The sequence below is a fragment of the Rattus norvegicus genome, chromosome 2, assembly GCF_021556685.1.
Source record: "Rattus norvegicus strain SHRSP/BbbUtx chromosome 2, alternate assembly SHRSP_T2T, whole genome shotgun sequence".
In the NCBI taxonomy this organism is placed as follows: domain Eukaryota; kingdom Metazoa; phylum Chordata; class Mammalia; order Rodentia; family Muridae; genus Rattus; species Rattus norvegicus.
The window spans coordinates 180,398,078-180,418,082 of record NC_141535.1 but is presented as its reverse complement, the minus strand read 5'-3'; the positions used below and the strand labels follow the sequence as shown (position 1 = coordinate 180,418,082).

The 20,005-nt window shown below is 38.4% G+C and overlaps 2 long non-coding RNA genes across 2 annotated transcripts; one reads left to right on the top strand and one right to left on the bottom strand.

The window, feature by feature from the left end:
* The first annotated feature begins 2,926 nt into the window (after positions 1-2,926).
* On the top strand, positions 2,927-4,683 carry LOC134485934 (late cornified envelope protein 1A-like). The gene is made up of 2 exons (XR_015672215.1): positions 2,927-2,973; positions 3,977-4,683. It is a non-coding gene; the product is annotated as a late cornified envelope protein 1A-like (long non-coding RNA).
* Positions 4,684-10,783: 6,100 nt separating this feature from the next.
* On the bottom strand, positions 10,784-12,426 carry LOC103691634 (late cornified envelope protein 1C-like). The gene is made up of 2 exons (XR_015678144.1): positions 12,376-12,426; positions 10,784-11,419 (listed from the first exon to the last, which is right to left on the bottom strand). It is a non-coding gene; the product is annotated as a late cornified envelope protein 1C-like (long non-coding RNA).
* Between the last annotated feature and the right edge of the window lie 7,579 nt (positions 12,427-20,005).

Genomic DNA, 20,005 nt, shown 5'->3' with positions numbered 1-20,005 from the left:
TTTCAGTCCATCGTCATCCTCAAAATTGGAAGTTGAGTTGAGCAGACCTTCCCCTGAATCCAGAAATCAATTCCTGACCTCCCCATGTTACTAAGCTCTTTGAAACAACCTGACCAGAAGAACAGATATCACAGCTGGTGAGATGGTGGCAGAATTTTAGTGATGTTGTCCCAATGCCTCACAGTAGGAATCACAGAGTGCAAGTCATTATTAGGTGACATGAGTCATTAGGAATAGCTATTAATATTATGAAATGTTCTGGTAATGTTAGAGAGGATTTAAGAGTCTTAAAATAATCAACATACGAAGCATTCTGTGAATTAATGAAAATAAAATACAAAGGCCAGGATGGTAGTCCTATCTTTATTGTAGCCATATGGATAATAAAAAAAAAAAAAATCAGAAGGACTGATGCGAATGCACCTAACAGGGCAAAGTGCACAGCATGTGTTGCGGGAAAATAGATTTATTACAAAGTATAGAAAATAAAGTGATCCAATTGCGATAATTTCTTAGGGAAAGTGAAAAATATCCAATGTACACGTAAAGCAAAAGGCCAAAGCTCCTTTAAACTGTTTGAAGTCCCTACTATACCTCAGACATGTAATACTACAAAGAGTAGTTTATTTGAACATGTACTAGAATAGAATAGATATTCAAATAATCTGGTGTGGGTATTTTCTGAGAAGAGTCCTGTCACTTGTACTTAACAGTCTCTGAAAAAAAAGTAGATATGAAGAGATGCATAGATAACTAGATTAATAAATATAAGCCAAGAGATAGTTGCCCGATGACAGAAAGACAAAAAGAAAGATATACGGAGTCATATGTCTCACATTTTCTTGATGCTTATCATGCTCATGTGCCTTGAACATTGTTCCAACATCTTAGTCCTTTATTCCCAAAGATCTTTTGCTTTACCTGACTCATTCTAGCTTGTGTTTACAATCTCCCTGAGTTTGTTCAGTTTTAGGGAACAACACAGCGTGACTCTACAACTCTCTTGTACTGGACTATATCTTAACTATTTTCATTGAAATGCTAAAATTGACTAAATCCAATCCCTCCTTCTATAAGCAACTTATACAACAGAACAAAAAAATGGGAGGCAGGGGGAAAAGACATTATAGAGGCCTAAAAACAACAGGTCAAAACCATCCCATTAGTAAGAATTCTTGCTCTTGACCAGGTCATGGAAGGATGTGTCTCATTTGCCTCACACGGATAAATAAATATGCCTGCAATCTGCCACAGAATTTTCTCTCTTCTCTTATCATCTGTGTACATCATCCCCTCCATCTATATGAAGCCCTAAACCGCAAACCTCACACTAGTACAGACAACAAAGATGTGTGTTCTATTCGTTTTACTATTTTCTCACTTCTTATACTACCATGCCACCCTAATCCAGAAATTGGCATTTGAAAACAAGCATATGAGAGATGGAGAGATGGTGCAGTGGTTAAGAGTGCTAGGACCAGGGTTTGAATCCTAACACCGTAACAGCTTAGAACTCTAGCCCCAGTGGATCTGACAACCTTTTCCAGCATCTACTGATATTTTCATGCATATCCACATTTTCACACAGATACAAACAAAACATAAAACTACAACTTACATCTGTAAAAACAAAGAGATGGGTTCCCTTCTGCAGCATGCTTGCTCAGAGGAATAGAGGGGACATTCATAGCCTATGGGCAGGACGATACAAAATTCATGAAGCAGTCCTCCTAAAAAATGTAAATCCATCTGACAACTGAAACTCTTTTTTTTCCAGAAGGAAATGTTGTCTTTTAATTATTAGTAGTATATATTAATTTTACAGAAATGGTGTTCTCATAAAATGTTCATACATAAGAAGTATAACTACTGAGGACATAGCTACAATTGTTATTTTATTTTTTGTGTGCACCTGTCTGGTGTATAGTGAGTGAGCATGTACCTGATGGGTGCATGTCTGAGGCAGGTACATGAGGATGACAGGAGTTACGTCAGGATGTATAGTCTTGTTCTCTTCTGCATCTTTTTATTTGAGACATGGTTTCTCATAGAACCCAAAGCTCCCTATTTCAGGCAATTCAACCTAACTAGTCTTAGATCTTCTGAAATCACCCAGTATCTATACCATTCCACTTGGATTATAGGCATGTTCTGTGCATCTGATGTTTTGTCATTTCTAGAGATCCAAATTGCACATCAAGTATTTTACCCACTGAACTGTCTCTTCAGCTTTTCAATTATTTTCTTTTTTTCTTTTTTCTTTTTTCTCAATTATTTTTCTTAAAGAAGAGTTTCATCTCTATTTATTCAGAAAGCCAAAGGAAACATCTATTAAGAATCTGATATAATTCATTTTCTCTCATAGGATCTGTTATTATTTTTAATACTTCACTAACTTTAATAGTGCTCAGCTAATTTTCATTAACACTTCAATAGTACAGTTAAAAGGGGAAATATGAAGGCCCAAAATATTTCAAAACACAGCCTTAGCTGGCCGCCTACAAGGCCCAGGTCTTTCATCCTAGATTTTGCCTCTGTAGATGTCTAGTCATATGATGCAGCCATATGATTTGGCATAGTAGTGTAGATAGCTATGTGAGTTACTGGCTTGAATACTGCAGTCTCATGCTATAGGTAGTAAATGAGATATACTGAGAAATGATTAGTTCCTAAGGTTGATACCCTTTAAGTATGTGAAACTGAGGATGACATGAATCTATTTCCTCCTCACACCTTGCCTAAACCACAGTCCAGGCTTAAGCATCCTTGAACCAATGGGGCAAACCTGGTGAAGAATATTTCATCATCACCAGTCATAAGACAATGTGGGTGTCAGGATACAGGGCCATTCATGCTCAGCCACTGTCTCACAGGTCAGGACAGAGCCCAGGATCAGCATAAAAGGGCTGAGGGACAAGATACTGCCATACTTCTCCTGAGGTGTTCACAGATCTTGAAGTACCTGTCATCTTGGTAAGTGTCCCCTGGGGGCAATAGCAGGGCTTGTACCAAAGGGAAGCTGAGATGAGAGATGGTGGAAAGACTAGTAGGGCCACAGAGCCTTCAGTTTATTCTTACAGAAGATATAGGGTAGACAAGAATGATGGGTAAAAGGGCACTTTCACAGCAATGTGAGGCATGAGTAGACAGGGTCCATATAACAGAGGGCTCTGCAGATAACAAGCTTCTCTTTAGAGTCAATCTGTCATAATGGGGACTCTGAAGCACAGCTGGTCATTCACCTTAAACAAGCTTCAAAGGGTTACTTTTCAATTCATCCTTGATCCCGAATGTAAAGGAAGCAACAGAGGGAGGCAGAATAGGGTAGTAGATGTTTCTTTGAACTTGAAAAACCCAGAGAAAGTCTGGGATTATTCACACACTTCCAGACATGACCGGAATACTACCAGCCTTACCATGGTGGTGCTATCCTGTAGAGCAGGTGGTGAATTTAGAATATGGGAAGGCTTTACAGAGAAGAGTGGCAGGGATTCATGGTCCTAGTCTAGGAAACACGGATCTTTCAGACATTTCATTGAGGGAATCACTTTACCAATCCAATAGACCCAAATCCTTTACAGTAGTGACTTACATAGTAAAATCAGCTTGGAAGTTATGAAAGAGAATGATTGGACTTTGTTGTAAAATAAATTTTTTTTCTGGAAGTGATGCTTTAATCTTGTCTTTAGTCTGAAGACAAGTTTGGAATGGTTTTCTCTGCCACATTTAAGTTTGTGGTTCTGAGCCTTTCAAGAGAACATTAGCTTGTCATTCTCTGCTGGACAGCACATGCCAGTTCTTACCTGACCTAAATGAGTTTTTGATGTTACCAAGACATGATGATGAGGATGTGAGAGGATGAGTGCATTAGAACTGAAATTACTAGAGATGGTGTTTCTATGATTATCATAGATGCTAAGCATGCAGGGTACGGTGACTGGACAGTCATGGTTCTGACTTCTTGACTCTCCTACAGCTCCGGAGCACTCATCAGTTGAGATGTCCTGCCAGCAGAGCCAACAGCAGTGCCAGCCCCCTCCCAAGTGTACCCCAAAATGCCCTCCCAAGTGTCAGACCCCTAAGTGTCCCCCAAAATGCCCCCCAAAGTGTCCTCCCAAGTGCCCCCCTGTGTCTTCCTGCTGCAGCTCTGGTAGCTGCTGTGGCTCCAGTTCTGGTGGCTGCTGCAGCTCTGGGGGTGGAGGCTGTTGCCTGAGCCACCACAGACCTCGCAGATCTCTCCGTCGCCATCGCCACAGCTCTGGATGCTGTAGCAGTGGTGGCAGCAGTGGCTGCTGTGGCAGTAGCAGCGGCTGCTGTGGCAGCAGTGGTGGCAGCAGTGGCTGCTGTGGCAGCAGTGGTGGCAGCAGTGGATGCTGTGGCAGCAGTGGTGGCAGCAGTGGATGCTGTGGCAGCAGTGGTGGCAGCAGTAGCTGCTGTGGCAGCAGTGGCAGTAACCAACAGTCTGGGGGCTGCTGCTGACCAGTGCCATGAAGATCTCAAACATGCTATGCAGAGGAAGCCATGTTTAGAAGACCAGCCAATGCTTTCTGTTCTTGTGTTCTTCATGTCCTTGTCTGTGAACTGCTGAAATTCTGTATCAGGTTATGAAATTGTCCCAGTGACCTAATCTTTCTTCTTCAGTATTTTGTGAAAATAAAGTCTTGTTTATTGAGTCTACCAAAACTCTTGTTTATCTTGGCCAGGACCGCTGTCACATATTAGTTTTAACATCTGGGGATCAGTAGTGCCTTGAATTGAATAGAAGCTGATATTAGTTGGGTGAGTCATATAGTCAGTGTATAGATTGCTCCACAGAGTATAGGTAATAAAGTGTCTGTCATCCTTTACTGTGCACAAATGAGGCCAATCCAACTGTCATGTTCAGCTTAGGCTAGTTTACTTTTTTGGCTATGTAGGTGTTTTCTCTGGTGTCCCTAACTACTAACTAAAAAGTACGTATTTTAAAAGTAAGTGCTGTGGTATTCTAACATCTCACATGAATCAAGAACTGATCAATATCAGGTGCTCTTCATTGTCTTAAAATGTAGACAGGCCCAGTGCCCCTTATGCAACAAAGAAAGGACCTAACAATAAGAATGAAGGCAAAAATAATTATTAGAAGAACATATAATGGCAAAACTTTGAAATACTGGAATTTTCTACTTCTGTGAAATTATAGCACAGTACCAAAACTGAAAGTAGATTGCATGAACTACATTAATGGTAAATTTTTCTATGAATGACTGAACAAAGCCCATACATCAAAAAGACAATCTTTGGTATCAGTATATCTGACAGCAAGAGATTATTCATTGTGTAATAAACACTTTCAACTTATCAACATATAAATGAACAATCTGATTTAAAACTCAGAAAAGACTCCATATACATATGTTAAAAATAATAGAGAGACACTGTCCCATAAACACAGGTCAAGTTGCTCAATATGACTATTAGGCAAATAAAATCCATATAACTTATAACTTCAGAGCCAAGAGGGTGGCGACAATGAACACAACACAGAGTGACATCTCGTGAGGAGTATGCAGAGAAATTGGTACCTCTGTGCATTGTTTGGGATGTATATGAATATGAAAAACACTTTCCTCAAAATTAACAGGATTAACTATAGGTCATACCTCCATCTCTTTATCTGTCTTTCATTTATGAGTCTATCTACATGTATATGTATGTATCTCTCTTTATATGCATGTAACATATGCATTGAAAACAAATATTGGGTTAAAAGTCTTCTGGGTGGGTTTATGTCTCTTTTCTTATATTGAAAGTCTACCCTGGCTACAGGGATGGCTACTTCAGTTTTCATATTCCCAGCTGCTAGGAGTCTCAGTAAGGGTCACCCCCATATACCCTGGGACTCTCCCTAGTCCCAGGTCTCCGGGTAGTTCCTGAAGTTCCCCCACCTATTTCTATTCTCTCTTCTAGCCCTCTCTCTATATGCTCTTCCCATAGTTTATCCCCATTCCCATTCTCTTTCCTTGACCCTGCCAACTCAGGTCCCTTCCTTCATCTACCTCTGATATTTTATTTCCCTTTCTGAGCGAGATTCACTCATCCTCTCTATTACTTAGGTTTTTTGGGTCTGTGGATTTTAGCATGGTTATCCTGTATTTTATGACTAATGCCCACTTATAAGTGAATGCATATCATGTATGTTTTTCTGGGTCAGAGTTACCTTACCCAGGAAGATATTTTCTAATTCTGTACATTTTCCTGAAAAATTCATAATGTCTTTGTTTTTAATAGTGGAATAACATTCCATTGTGTAGATGTAGCACATTTTCTTTATTCATTGTTAAGGGCCATCTACATTGTTTCCACTTTCTGGGTATTACTAATAAGCCTGCTATGAACATAGTTGAGCAAGTGTCCTTGTAGTATAGTGGGGCATTTTTGGGTATCTTCCCAAAAGCGATATAACTGGGTCTTAGGGTAGAACTATTTCCAATTTTATGAGAAACAACCAAATTAATTTTAAAAGTGGTTTTACAAGTTGGCATTCCCAGTAGCAATGGAGGAGGGTTGCCATTGCTCCACATCCTCACCAGCGTGTGCTGTCACTTGAGTTTTTGACGTTAGCCATTCTTATAGGCGTAAGATGCAATCTCAGTCATTTCCATTTACACTTCCTTGATGACTAAGGATTTGAACATTTCTTCAAGTGAGTCTCAGCCATTTGAGATTTCTCTATTGAGAATCCCTTTTAAGCTCTATTTGGATTATTGGTATTGACTTAGTCTTTACATATTTTGGTTCTTAGCCCTCTATTGGATGGAGGATTGGTGAAGACTTTGTACCATTCTGAAGGCTGTGGTTTTGTTCTACTGGTGGTGTCCTCAGTCTTGCAAAAGCTTTTTAGTTTCATGAAGTCTCGTTTATTAATTGTTGGTCTTTGTGCCTGATCTATGGGAAGCTGTTCAGGAGGCCGTCTCCTCTACCAGTGAGTTCAAGGAAGGTTCCCATTATCACTTCTATTTGTTTAATGTGTCTGATTTTATGTAGAAGTCTTTGATTCACTCATACTTGAGTTTTGTGGGTGATACACACTGATCTATTTGCATTATCCTACATGTATATATCAAGTTAGCAAGAACAGTTTTTTAATGACATCCTCCCTTTTCCATTGTATGGTTTTGGATTCTTTGTCAAAAATCAAGTGTTTATAGGTGAGTGGGTTTATTTCAGGGTCTTTGACTCAATTCCATTGATCAACTTGTCTATCACTATACAAATACTATGCTTTTTAATAATATTGCTCTATAGCATAACTTGAATTCAGGCGCAGTGATACTACCAGAAGTTCTTTTATTTCACAGGATTGTTTTAGTTATCCAAGTTTTTTCTTTTTCATATGCAATTTAGAATTGCTCTTTCAAGGTCTGTAAAGAGTTCTAAGGGAAATTGCATTGAATCTTTAGATTGCTTTTGATACGATGGTCATTTATACTATGTTAATGTTACTGATCTATGAGCATGAGAAACTTTCATTTAATATCTACTTCAATTTTGATCTACAAAGATTTGAAGTTTTTGTCATACAGGTATTTTATTTGTTTAGGTAGAGTTATACCAAGATATGTTATATTATTTGTGGCTTTTGTAAAGGGTGTTGTTTCTCTAATTTCGTTCTCAGCCTGTTTATAGTTTGTATTGAGGAGGGCCACTGATTTTTTTATTCCAGCCACTTTGCTAAAGGCATTTATAAGGTGTAAGAATTCTCTGGTAGAATTTTCAGGTTAGCTATATATACTATCATATCATCTGTAAATAGTGAGATTTTGAATTATTTCTTTCCAATTTATATCACCTTGATCTCCTTTAATTATGTTACTGATCTAGCTATAACTTCAAGTACTATGCTGAGTAGATATAGTCAGTGGATAGCCCTATCTTGTCTTTGATATTAGTGGAATTGCTTTAATTTTTTCTCTATTTAATTTGGTGCTGGCTATTAACCTGCTACATATTGCCTTTACTATGTCTGGAAATACACCTTGTATCCTTGATCTTTACAAGACTTTAAAAATGGAATGGTGTTAAATTTTCTTAAAGGCTTTTTTAGCATCTGGTGAGATGATCATGTTTTTCCAACAGCTGTCTCTATGCTCTACTTGAGACAGTTCTCCAAGAGGTTGTCTTTTGCTATTCTAAAAAAATAATTCTCTGGATAACTCATCTCCTGCAAATCATAAGCCCAATCTTTTATTTTACATATGAATCCAGTCATTTACTTCAGGTTTCCTTTTGATTATCCTGTGAATCTGTGTCCCTTGTCCCTAGCCCCTTAATTCTTAGGCAGCAAGCACACATTTTCTTTTAACATTGCAAATGAATTCAGAAATCTGTCTATCTCTGCTAAACATAGATGATAAGCTAGCTGGTGGGACCCTGTCCTGAAATTATCATTTCTACCACTCATGGGTTTAACCTTTCTGTGTTTCAGCCTGAGTTTGAACTCAGGAATCTTTCTGCTTTTGTATCTGCCTGCTTTTCTGTCTTTCTGACAAGTTAGCTCATTAATGCAGCTACCTTTGTTTCTTTATCTTTGTGAAGCCCCTCATATAATTCATATGCATTCTTATTTTTTTCATACTTGAGAAATTATTCATTTTTGAACTCATGTTTTTAGAGATATTTTCCACAGCGTTATGGGCTATCCTGAAGGTCCCAGGATATACTATTTTGTTGAGACATTAGCCATAACTTCACCTCTTTGACTACTGCTGTCTTATTATCATGGAGTCTTTAACACCAACAGGAAGGACATTCCTTAAAGGAGGAATATAAAATATGTACATTATTATACAAACAAGCCTTATATCCACAGCAACCATCAACACTCGTGGAAGCTGTGTTGGCAATGTTTGCTTCTGTAGTTCCTCTTCTCTTTCCTAGGTTTTCTATCTCCTGGGTTGTCTCCATTTGTGTTATCTCTATTGCTTTTATTTCCTTTTCAGATCTCATATAATCTTATTTATTTCCTTTAATCATTTGATTTTATTTTACTATATTTCTTTATATTTATTCATTTTCTCTTGAAAGACCTTTTGATTGTAGTTTCCTATATTTTAACAGATTTATTTATTTATTCTTTAAAGGCCTTTATCATCTTCTTAAAATGAGATCTAAGGACAGTGTCTTGCCCTTCAAGTATGTTAGGATATCTAGGGCTTGCTGTGGTAGGAGAGCTGGGTTCTGATGGTGCCATGTTGCCCTGGCTTTTGTGAATCTGCTTTTTTCCTGGCCTTTACCCATCTGGTTATGTCTGGTATTGGCTGGTCTGGTAGTAGGTGGTGGTAGCAGGCCTGTAAGACTGCCAGTAAAGCTGGTAGTTCCTACTGGATACAGGCCAATGGTTTTCTTGAGTGTAAGCAGGCCTCTAGGGAAGCACGCAGCATTGGTTTTCCTGGTTGCTACAGGTGGCTTCAGGCTTCCCCGGTGGTGGTGGGGGTCAAGCTCATCTGTGGCCTGGGTAGAAGTGTGCAGATCCAAGACTGCTGTTAGAGGTGTGCACTGCAAAATGGAAAGCAGTGGGCACAGAGCAGACCTCTCGGCTAGGATTGCTGGGGTCTCAGTAGGCAGGGTTTTGGGGAATGGGTATCTCACCTGGTTGTCCTCAGTGGCTCCCAGGAAGGAAGCTGAGCTATGGTATTTATATAACACACACACACACACACACACACACACACACACACACACACACACACACGAATTGTTCAAATTGCAAGTGGTGAACTTTCAACAGTATTTACAGTGGGAAAATTTCTGTTTGTGGCATACAACTCTAAATATTATGCAAGAATAATTTAATTTTCATTTAAATTAATGAATTTTTGCTTAAATTATACATAGCACTGTGAATAAGTATTATAGGGGCATTTTCACATACAGTTACACTTACACATATGTATATAAAATTGACACTGGGGATTTGACAGTGTGAGTGAGTGCACTTTAGGGACAATCCTATGGAAATGACAGAGGGAATAATGATGACAAGTTCTCTTTTCTAGTAATTACGGTGGACAGAGTTAGAGATCGGAAGAAAACCACAAGATCAAAGACAAATTTGTCTTAGTACTACTGTAGATATATGTATTAAATTAAAACAGGAAGGTAGGGAGCTGGTTTATGAAAAGATTGCCAAACATTTCACTCTCTACTAATGAACTCGATGTTTATCAGAATTTCTGCAGCCACTAATTTAGGAGAAAGAATGAGACCATTGCCAATAGTCAGCTATACAGGGGTTCCCACATTACAACAGATCAGTTATAGCAAGAACATATGTGATGAGAAAGAAATGTAAGTCTCTACATTTCTAGGTCACAACTGTGTTTACAAGAAAGCAACAAAAACATAAAGTGGACAGAGAAATATAAGACCGCTGTGCTGATTATCCTCATTGAACTTGACTGCTGTGTCACAGTCCTTCTAATAAGTGTCTAAGAGTGGACATTTGGCTTCAAATCCCTTGAGTTGAATCTGTATTCAGGTTTTATAATTGTGAGGAGTGATTGCCTTTTCTAAGTTCTTACATCAGCTTTATGTTAAAAAGATCAAGAAAGTTCTTACAGATAAGGCGGAGCAGTAGGTATAAGTCATAGGAAGTAGGTACAAGTACAAAAGAGGACAATAGCTCGGAGAGCCACTTTCTGAAAGAAAAGATGACAGTGGTATAGGAATCAGGATGATACTAAAACAAACAAACAAACAAACAAACAAACAAACACAAACAAAAGAACAAGAGTCTTTTCGGGAATGTTTTTCAAGGCTTCTTTAATTGGTAACAAAGATGAAAAGAGACATTGTCCTCTCCAAAGTAGAATGCAGAGCATTCCCTGGGGATTTCAGCATCTCAGAGGGCAAGGCAAGGAGGAAAATAGGGGGGGAAAAAGAGCATCATTACTAAGTCTTCTGAGCATGTGTTCCTTCGGCACCGCTTTTCTAGAGTCTTCCTCACTGAGGTCAGCAGCAGTTCCCAGACTGCTGGCTACTGCCACAGCAGCTACTGCTGCCACAGCAGCCATTGCTGCCACCACTGCTGCCACAGCAGCCACTGCTGCCACCACTGCTACAGCATCCAGAGCTGTGGCGATGGCGACGGAGAGATCTGCGGGGTCTGTGGTGGCTCAGGCAGCAGCCTCCACCCCCAGAGCTGCAGCAGCCACCAGAGCTGGAGCCACAGCAGCCCCCAGAGCTGGAGCCACAGCAGCCCCCAGAACCCAGGCTACAGCAGGAAGACACAGGGGGGCACTTGGGAGGACATTTAGGGGGGCATTTTGGAGGACACTTTGGGGTCTGGCACTTGGGAGGGCACTTGGGGGTGCACTTGGGAGGGGGCTGGCACTGCTGCTGGTTCTGCTGGCAGGACATCTCAGTTGTAGTTGTTCAGGAGCTGTGAGAGAGTCACATACTTGTTAGACACTAGACATTGGTCATCTGACCAATGCTGACCCCTCATAAGGATTCCAGAAACACCACCTATAATCATTTTATTTATAATATTCTCAGGCTTTCCCATCCTGTCCTTCATGTCATTAAACATCAGAACCCCACGCAGATGGCATATTGTTTATTTTTTTGGACTCCAGTAGCAGTAAATAAACATTTAGTGACATTTAAAAAGATCTGCTATTCTTAGTCCTTGTACATATGCCAGTATATGTGCTACTTCAGAGGTAACTAGTTGTGAAGGAAAAAACAAGCATACTTGAGGTTGATTTTAGTTTAAAGTCAGCATTTCAGAGGACCTTCTAGCCTAGCCCCTGACAAAAAAAAATATGTAAAATTTGTTCAGACATTCCTTGGTAACACAAGCCCCTGTTGTGAAGTCAGGATTCAGATGTAACCAAATCACCACCTGCTCAAGCTAATGGTGGTAAGGTCCATGCCATCATGGTGGTGTCCTATTGATCAGCAAAAATATATGAACAGATTCCAGAAGCTGGGCTCTTTTTCTTTCCCAAAAGAGCCCAAAGCCAAAATGAGACCCTGCTGACTTTCCTGACTCTAGATTTTTATCGGCAGGGAGGGGAAGCATTTTCTTCAAAAGCCATTCCTTCTCCCCCGGAAACCTGTTCAGATGCACATTTCTCTGTGCTTGATTGTCCCACCCAATGGGGTCCCATACACTGACAGTACTGCTCTCCAGAGCCAGAGTACCCAATGCTTTCCAGTGGCTCTCAGAACCGAGACTGTGACCAGTGCTTGTCCAAGATGCCAGTGCTCAACTCTCACATGTTAACATGATATGTCATGGCTACAAGACCCACGGATCCTTCCCAGTCTCCTGTCCACCTCTAGTCTGGCTCCCCTCCAAAGTCTCAGCCCTTACCTCCAGTGGACACTTACCAAGATGAGAGGTAGCACCAGATCTGTGGGTATCTCAGCCAGTGAGTGGATGGAAATGTCCTGTCCATCTGTCCTTTTATTCTGATCCTGTGCTCTGTCCCAGCCTGTGAGACTGTGGCTGGAGATGGGATGCCCTGCCTCCTGACACGCACATGGTTTTGTGACAGATCATTAACCTTCTTCCTTGAGACCAAGGCATGCTGCAACTCTCTTAAAGCATAACTTAGGCATGAAGGGAAGGGGTGAACTCCTAGGTACTTATACCTGGCATTCCTACAGGGTATCTGTATTAGGAACTGACAATTTCCCCATCACCTTTTTTCTTTTTCCTGATGGTTCTTACTCTGACATGTGCAGCTTGTAGCCCACATTGAGCTAATCAAATCTTGAAGTTTTCTGCATGAGTGCTTTCATCCATTCACTTTTACAGTTGTGCCTATGTGTGTGAACTTTAGACATCCACAGAAGTAAAATCCCTACACAATGGATCTGACTCAGCACTGAGCTATGTGGAGGTATGGCTGTGAAAGTCTATGTAGCTTGTGTCATTACACATTCCATTCTATCTATTTATATTCAGTACTATCACAATGAATATTAAGTAGAATCTTTTTTGAAATATATCAAATTAATGAAATTTCAATTCACAGATAAAAATGTCTCATGGGGAAAAAGAAGAGCATTTTATATTGTTCACAACAGACATGTATGTAAACTGCTAAATATGGGGTGAGTAATCTGCTTTTCAAACACAGCAAATAAGAGAGGTTCATATCAGTGAAGAATTCATTCTGCTCTTATAGTGAAGATCTGGACTGATTCCCAGCATCCAAGTGAAACAGCTCAAAACCAACTGTAACTCCTGCTTCAGGGCATCTAACACCCTCTTCATAACTCTAAAGGTACAAGCAGGCGCGCGCGCACACACACACACACACACACACACACACACACACACACACAATAACACAGTAGTTTGGAAATAATAATTTAAAAAAAGGTGGAGATATAAACAATATCTATGAAAATGTCCCAAGGAAACCCAAGATTTGGCAAATATAATATGAATTTAAATAACAAAACAGTGATCATTACCAGGGAGAGCCAGTTTCCTTATTTTTGTCTGTTTTTTTTGCATTTGTCTTGTTAAATATTTTTGTATTGAATATTTCATGAATTTACATCTAATCCATCTTTATGAATATGGTACTCTTGTCCTTTATGTTTCAATATTGCTGGAGATCTCTACAGAAGCCATCATGTCTCTCTCATGGAAACTGTATGCTCTCCTGGTGATGTCAGATGGCACATTAGTAAAAAGAAAGTCATAAAAACAGTTCACATTATGTGGAAAGAAGGATGTTGTTCACCTAAAAATAACACAGGAGCAGACCATACGCTGTGACATATTGTCAGTTTACTCCTGCATGGGAGACAAATAGCTATGGGCCATATGCACTCCCAACAATAACTATCCAAAGTGGTTATAGAGAACTTGACCAGAACTGTATGTCACTCAAGAGAAATAAAGACCTTTATTAAAGAGCCTTTTGCACCATTTAACCTGAAGAGTTTTCTACCTTCTTTCAAATATGTTCTTAAGTAATTGATGTTATTTTCTGGTCTTTATTTTATGATTTTCCCTAAAATGTATGATAAACATTTTAGGTGCCTTGATAGTGCACCTTGAATCCACCTTTTTCTTTTAATCTATGATGTTTAATATAGTCAAGATGAATTCTTTAACCTTTCTTAGTATTCATGTTTTTCTCTTATAGTCAATAGTTGAACACATTCATCTTATAGACATTTACTATTGTCTAAGCTTCTCACTAGCATCTTTTTGATGTCTAAGCTTAGGAAAAGATTTTCCTAAATACTTGGATCATCCAAAGAACCTAACCTCTGAGACAGAATGAAGTTGTTTACTGTTTCAACTGGGTTGACTTTACTTTCCTGCTCAGGTTACTGCTTAGTTACTGAGAGAAATTAGGAAAAGATCCCCGATTTCACCAATAGCAATTATGTCTGGCTCACTTTGGAACTTCTGGGATCATTTGACTGAGATATCAGCTAGTCCACACTTGTGTCTCTGTCCAGAAAAGCATTCAGGTCCTCAGCTGACCTGAATGATCATAAATATGTATCAGTAGCATGCAAAGCTAGAAGAAAACTAGAATCAAGACTTGAATGTGAGCTCTGGAGACTTAAGCCTCAAGCTAACATGAATATCATGACTACTAAGCTGTTGACAGTCTGAGGTTTGCAGTTATCATGTGTTCCTTATGAGACATAACAAGGAGCAGGAGGACTCAAAAACCCCAAAGTTGCAGTTGTGGCATAAGCTTGGGGTTATCCAATAGCTCTCTAATTAAACCTAATATCTACTCAATGAGAGGGAAATCATGCCTGGTATTGAAACCTAGACAACTATAAAGGGCTAGTGATGTTCTAAGTCTTGGAGGAAAACTTATCTCAATTGATTTACTTCATCAGGATAAACTTTAACTGCACTCGACATAGCTGTCCCCACAGAAAAGTGTACTCCTTACTCTCAATTAAAGAATTTATTTTCTAAACAGAGATAATTAAAGAATACCACAACCATTCAAAAATGCAGACTGCAAGGATCAGTTCCAAAAGAAACATCTGCATAACAAGCTCAGCGACTAAGGCTAACTGCCATTATGGAATAGTGAGTGAAAAAGTGGAAGGGTCAGAACATCAGGGAGTTTGCGATGAGAATGTGTCTCCTAATAATATTGTAGTCTCACCAGCATGGCTGCCTAAACATGAGTCAAACAATAGCAACAATAAAAATGTCAAAGTGAACAGAGGAAATCCCTGGAGGTCTCAACCTTCCTGAAAGGCCTACAGACAACTCCAATGCTGAAAGCAGGAGAAACACTCTTTCCTGGGGAAGAACACATAAACAAGTTGCTTACTATAAAATGTTTAGATATAAAATATATCTACAGATAGCATTATCATACTGACAAAGAATGTTAAATTAAGAAATGTGTTTCAATTATATGTCTGAAATACACATCACAGAAAAAGAGGCAATGAATTTGAAAACGGTCAAGCAGGGGTGTGTGGTAGTGTTTGGAGGGATGAAGGGAAATAGGACAATGATGGAGTTGTATTGAAATCTCAAAATTAAAAGAAAATAACCTTCTACTTGACATGCTAATTTTAAAAATTAGCAGGAAACTATATAAATACACAATAAATATAACTGAAAACCAATTTTCATAAGTACAGACACCAGGATCCTATTTTTAAAAATAACACGTAAACAATAATTTCTACATAGATCTTAATCCTACCAGGAAAAGGTTGTTTACTTTCATAAGATCTATGCCACTATTGTCCCAATGGACCTCTTCTGCCATTCCTGTCATGATTGTAGCTCATAAGGTTTCCAGTAGGATAATACTTTTGAAGACATTTTCTCCAACTCACCAGAAACTAACATAGCATGTTTTTAGACTATTAAAGGTAACCAGAATGTTGTAAATTTCCTCATCAGTACCAATGTGTTTGCCTATGCACTGTGACAAAAGTGATTGGTGCTTTTATCAAAAGAATCTTAGCCATATGCTTTTGGTTCAGAGCCCTAAACAGCCACAAGAGTTTATATTCTTTTGGTTATCTCTGATACAGTTTTCAACAATGATGTGAGGTGAATTATCCTAACTTAGTTGTGGATCTATACTAGACTACACTGTACTTCAGAGAATCATTGTCCACAGATGATAGTAATACACACAGCAATGCATATTTCTACATGGCATCATTAACATCTATTGTGTTATATTTTCCTACCCACCCTCACTGTCCTCTCCTCCTACTTCATCCCTTAAATTTAGAAGAGGATCTAGAAGGGGCTCTTGAAGGACTTATTAGGAAGAATAAGGGGTGAATATTAACAATCTACAGAATATGTATGTGACAAAGATCAATGAACTGATAAGTAATATATTAAAACAGTGAGAATAGAGCACATTAAAAAAACAATACTATGATGGTTGGTTTGATTATTTTGATGCCAGAATTGTGAAACAATGGCTAATCAGTAAATGCAATAGAGTATATTAATAGACTTAGAGTCAAGGTCACGATACTCTCTAGACTGATGTAAAAAAAAAAACCCTACAGGCAAGGAAACATCCTTTATGAACTGAGCAGTGAAGAAGTTTGGATTATAAAGGATGTATCAACCATTACCTAAATTAGATAAAGTGAAAATATTTCATGGTAAATTGAGAAGAAGACAAGGATCTTCACTTTTTACACTTATAAAATTTTAGGTACAGGCCTGAGATAGAAAGGCATAAAAAAGATTCAAGTGGAAAAGGAAAAAATTACCCTTTTTTCAGAAAATATTAGCCTATATCTGAAATGCCCTAAATTGACACTAGAAAAATCTCAGATAGTGTTGTACAAAAATCAATATCCTATGTTTAGTATTATTTGTATAAGTTATGGTAGCATTTGACCAAAAAAGTGCTGTGAGATAAACAAAATCAAGGAGGCAAAAGAGTTCTACATTGTTACTTTATGACACTGAAGAAAAGCATTGATGGAAACACTAAAGATGGGAAAGCTTCCCGTTTTAATATAATAACAGAATTATTGTGTGAAAATAACTATATTATAGAAAGCAATCTTCAAGTTCAATCTAATCCTCATCAAATAGACTACAATAGGAATTTTAACTGAAATTGAAAATCAATTGTAAGACATGGTATTTAATAGAGCTTATACCAACAAAGTAATCAAACACAGAAACTCAAGGTTGTAAGTATCAAATTACTATACTTTCAAATTTTATACTTCAGAGCAAAATTATTATATTAAATTGCACAAACTGTAGAATACTGCTGGAAAATAACCAGTGATATAGACTTCAGAAGCCAAAGATAACCCTACACAAAGACAAGTTGTTATCTTTTTTTTTCTTTTTTTCAGAGCGGGTGACCGAACCCAGGGCCTTGAGCTTGCTAGGCAAGCGCTCTACCACTGAGCTAAATCCCCAACCCAAGCTGTTATCTTTGATTGATTGGTTTGGAATTCTCTTTCTTTGTATAGTGTAGGTATCAGGGAGACTGTGTCATCATAGAATTAGTTTGACAATGTTCCTTCTATTTCTATTTGGAATAGTTTGAGTATTAGCTCTTTTATGAAATTCTGGTAGAATTCTGCACTAAAACCATCTAGCCCTGAGCTTTTTGGGTTGGGAAACTTTTAGTGACTGCCTTTATTTCCTTGGAGGTTATAGGGCTATTTAAATTGTTTACCTCATCTTGATTTAAGTTTGAGAAGTGGTATGTTCAAGAAAATCATCCATTTTGTTTAGATTTTCAAATTTTGTTGGGTACAGGTTTTTGAAGTAAGATTTGATGATTCTTTGGATTTCCTCAGTGTCTGTTGTTATGTTTCCCTTTTCATTTCTGGTTTTGTTTATTTGGATACTATCTCTCTGCCTTTTAGTTAGTTTGGCTAAAAGTTTGTCTATTACAACTTTAAATGCTGTTATGTGAATATTAATTGAATTTTCTCTTGTATTCTAAGATGAATGTATAATTGCTTTGCTTGTTTACAGGTAAAATGGAGAAAACAGAAGAAAACACATTAATCACTGTTTTCTATAAAATTCATAGAAAGACAACTTTTGAGATAAAATAATTTCTGGATAGAGGTCACCAGCATTTCTTATATTGCATGAGATGGAGAAATGGAGACACTTTGACAAATAGAGCACTTGTAAACCACTGTTTTTCTTATCCATATGGTAATATGAACCTGATACCTATACTAGAGAGTATATAGACAAGCCTTAAATCCCAGTCTCCCAAAGCAGGCACAGCACTCACACATCCTCAGAGTCACACATATGAGCTGAGGACTTAAGTATGCACATGCAGAGACGTAGAGGTATGTATCAGCTGGCATCTGAATCTTGTCATTCTAGAAGGTGGAGTTGGGGTTACAGACATGTCATTGCAGAAACCAGGAAGAAATTCCTGACTTGTCTCCATTACTTAGCTCTTGGAGCGACCTGAGCAGGAGAGCAAATATGAGTGCTAGTGAGACAGTAGCAAATGTTCCGGTGATGTGGCCTCACACTACACTGTCTCAGGATGTACATTGTTATGTAGTAACTTGAGCCTTAAGGAGTAGTTATTAAATTTTGAAACATCACAGATCATGTCCACAGCATGGTTTAAAAGGTTGAAAATAGCCAAAGTGTACATCATTCTGGTATTTTAGGTTTATTTATGTGTATGTCTATGAGCACTTGTATGTATACATGTGTTGTATATTCATGCTTAATAATATGGGTATCAGAAAAGAGTGTTGGATCCCCTTAAATAATAGGCTTTTTTGAGTCATCCAAGGGTGTCAGTCCTTTGCAAGAATGGCAAATGTGCTTAACCACTGAGCCATCTCTCCAATACCAAGCACCCTATTTTAATTAATGAAAAACAAAGTATAAAACTTTGGTCAAGTTTTGAAAGAGTTCATTATAATCTCATGTACATGACCTAGCACATGAGTGACACCAAAATACAGGAGATGGAGTGGTACTTTCCAGATGAGCAAAGGCCACAGCACTGTGTTACAATGAAAAGCATATTCAAAGTACAGAAAATAATGTGGCTCAGTCCTAACAACTGTAAATTGGAAAATAATAAATTGTTGAATAGGAGTTGGGCAGAAGCCATAATTCACACTTGGGTTTAAATCCCTTACTTAGTTTTCTTAGCCTGCTTTCCATTGCTGTGATAAGACATTGATCAGAATCAACTTGAAGTTTAGAGGGGTTTATTTGATTTACATATATTAGATCAGTCCATTGGAGGAAGCCAAGGAAGAATGGAGGGCAGGAACTGAAGCAAAAACCATGGAGAAATGCTGCTTATAGGCTTTGTCCCCCTGGCTTTCTCAGTTTGCTTTTTTAAATATCCCAGAACCATTTGCCAAGGAATCAAACTGCCTACAATGAACTGGGCCTTTCCCCACTAGCCATCAATTAAGAAAAACCCCACGGGCTTTTCCACAGGCCAATCTCATGGAGACATTTTATCAGTTGGGGTTTTGTCTTCTCAAATGACTCAAACCTATATCAAGTTGACAAAATCCAATCAGTACAGCAGAGCACAGATTCCACCAGTAACTGAGTGTTAACTATTTGGATGTGATGTGAAAAATAAATTAGGGAATGACCACATAGTTGCAATTCTGCCTAAGCGTCTCACATTACAATATCATGCTGTCTTCCTCAAAGTTCATAATCAAGAGCCATAAAGTCAAAAAATAATCAGCAAAACCATCATAGTGTTTTATTTAATGGTTTATGGCTTGGCATTGGTCCTTATCCTTGTATCTACCTCTCAGTGAAGACAATTTTCAGAGGACTCTGGGAATTTGGGTACATGTCAATGTTGGAGGCTCAGAACAAAAGTGAGTGAGACTATAGACAGACATATAGAGACAGACAGACAGGTTAGAGAACCGATGATCACCAGAAAAAGTGAATTTTGATTAAAAAAGACACAAACCACTGTAAATACATAGTCACTACCTCTATTTATACATATGTGCATGTCTTCTCCACATTTTA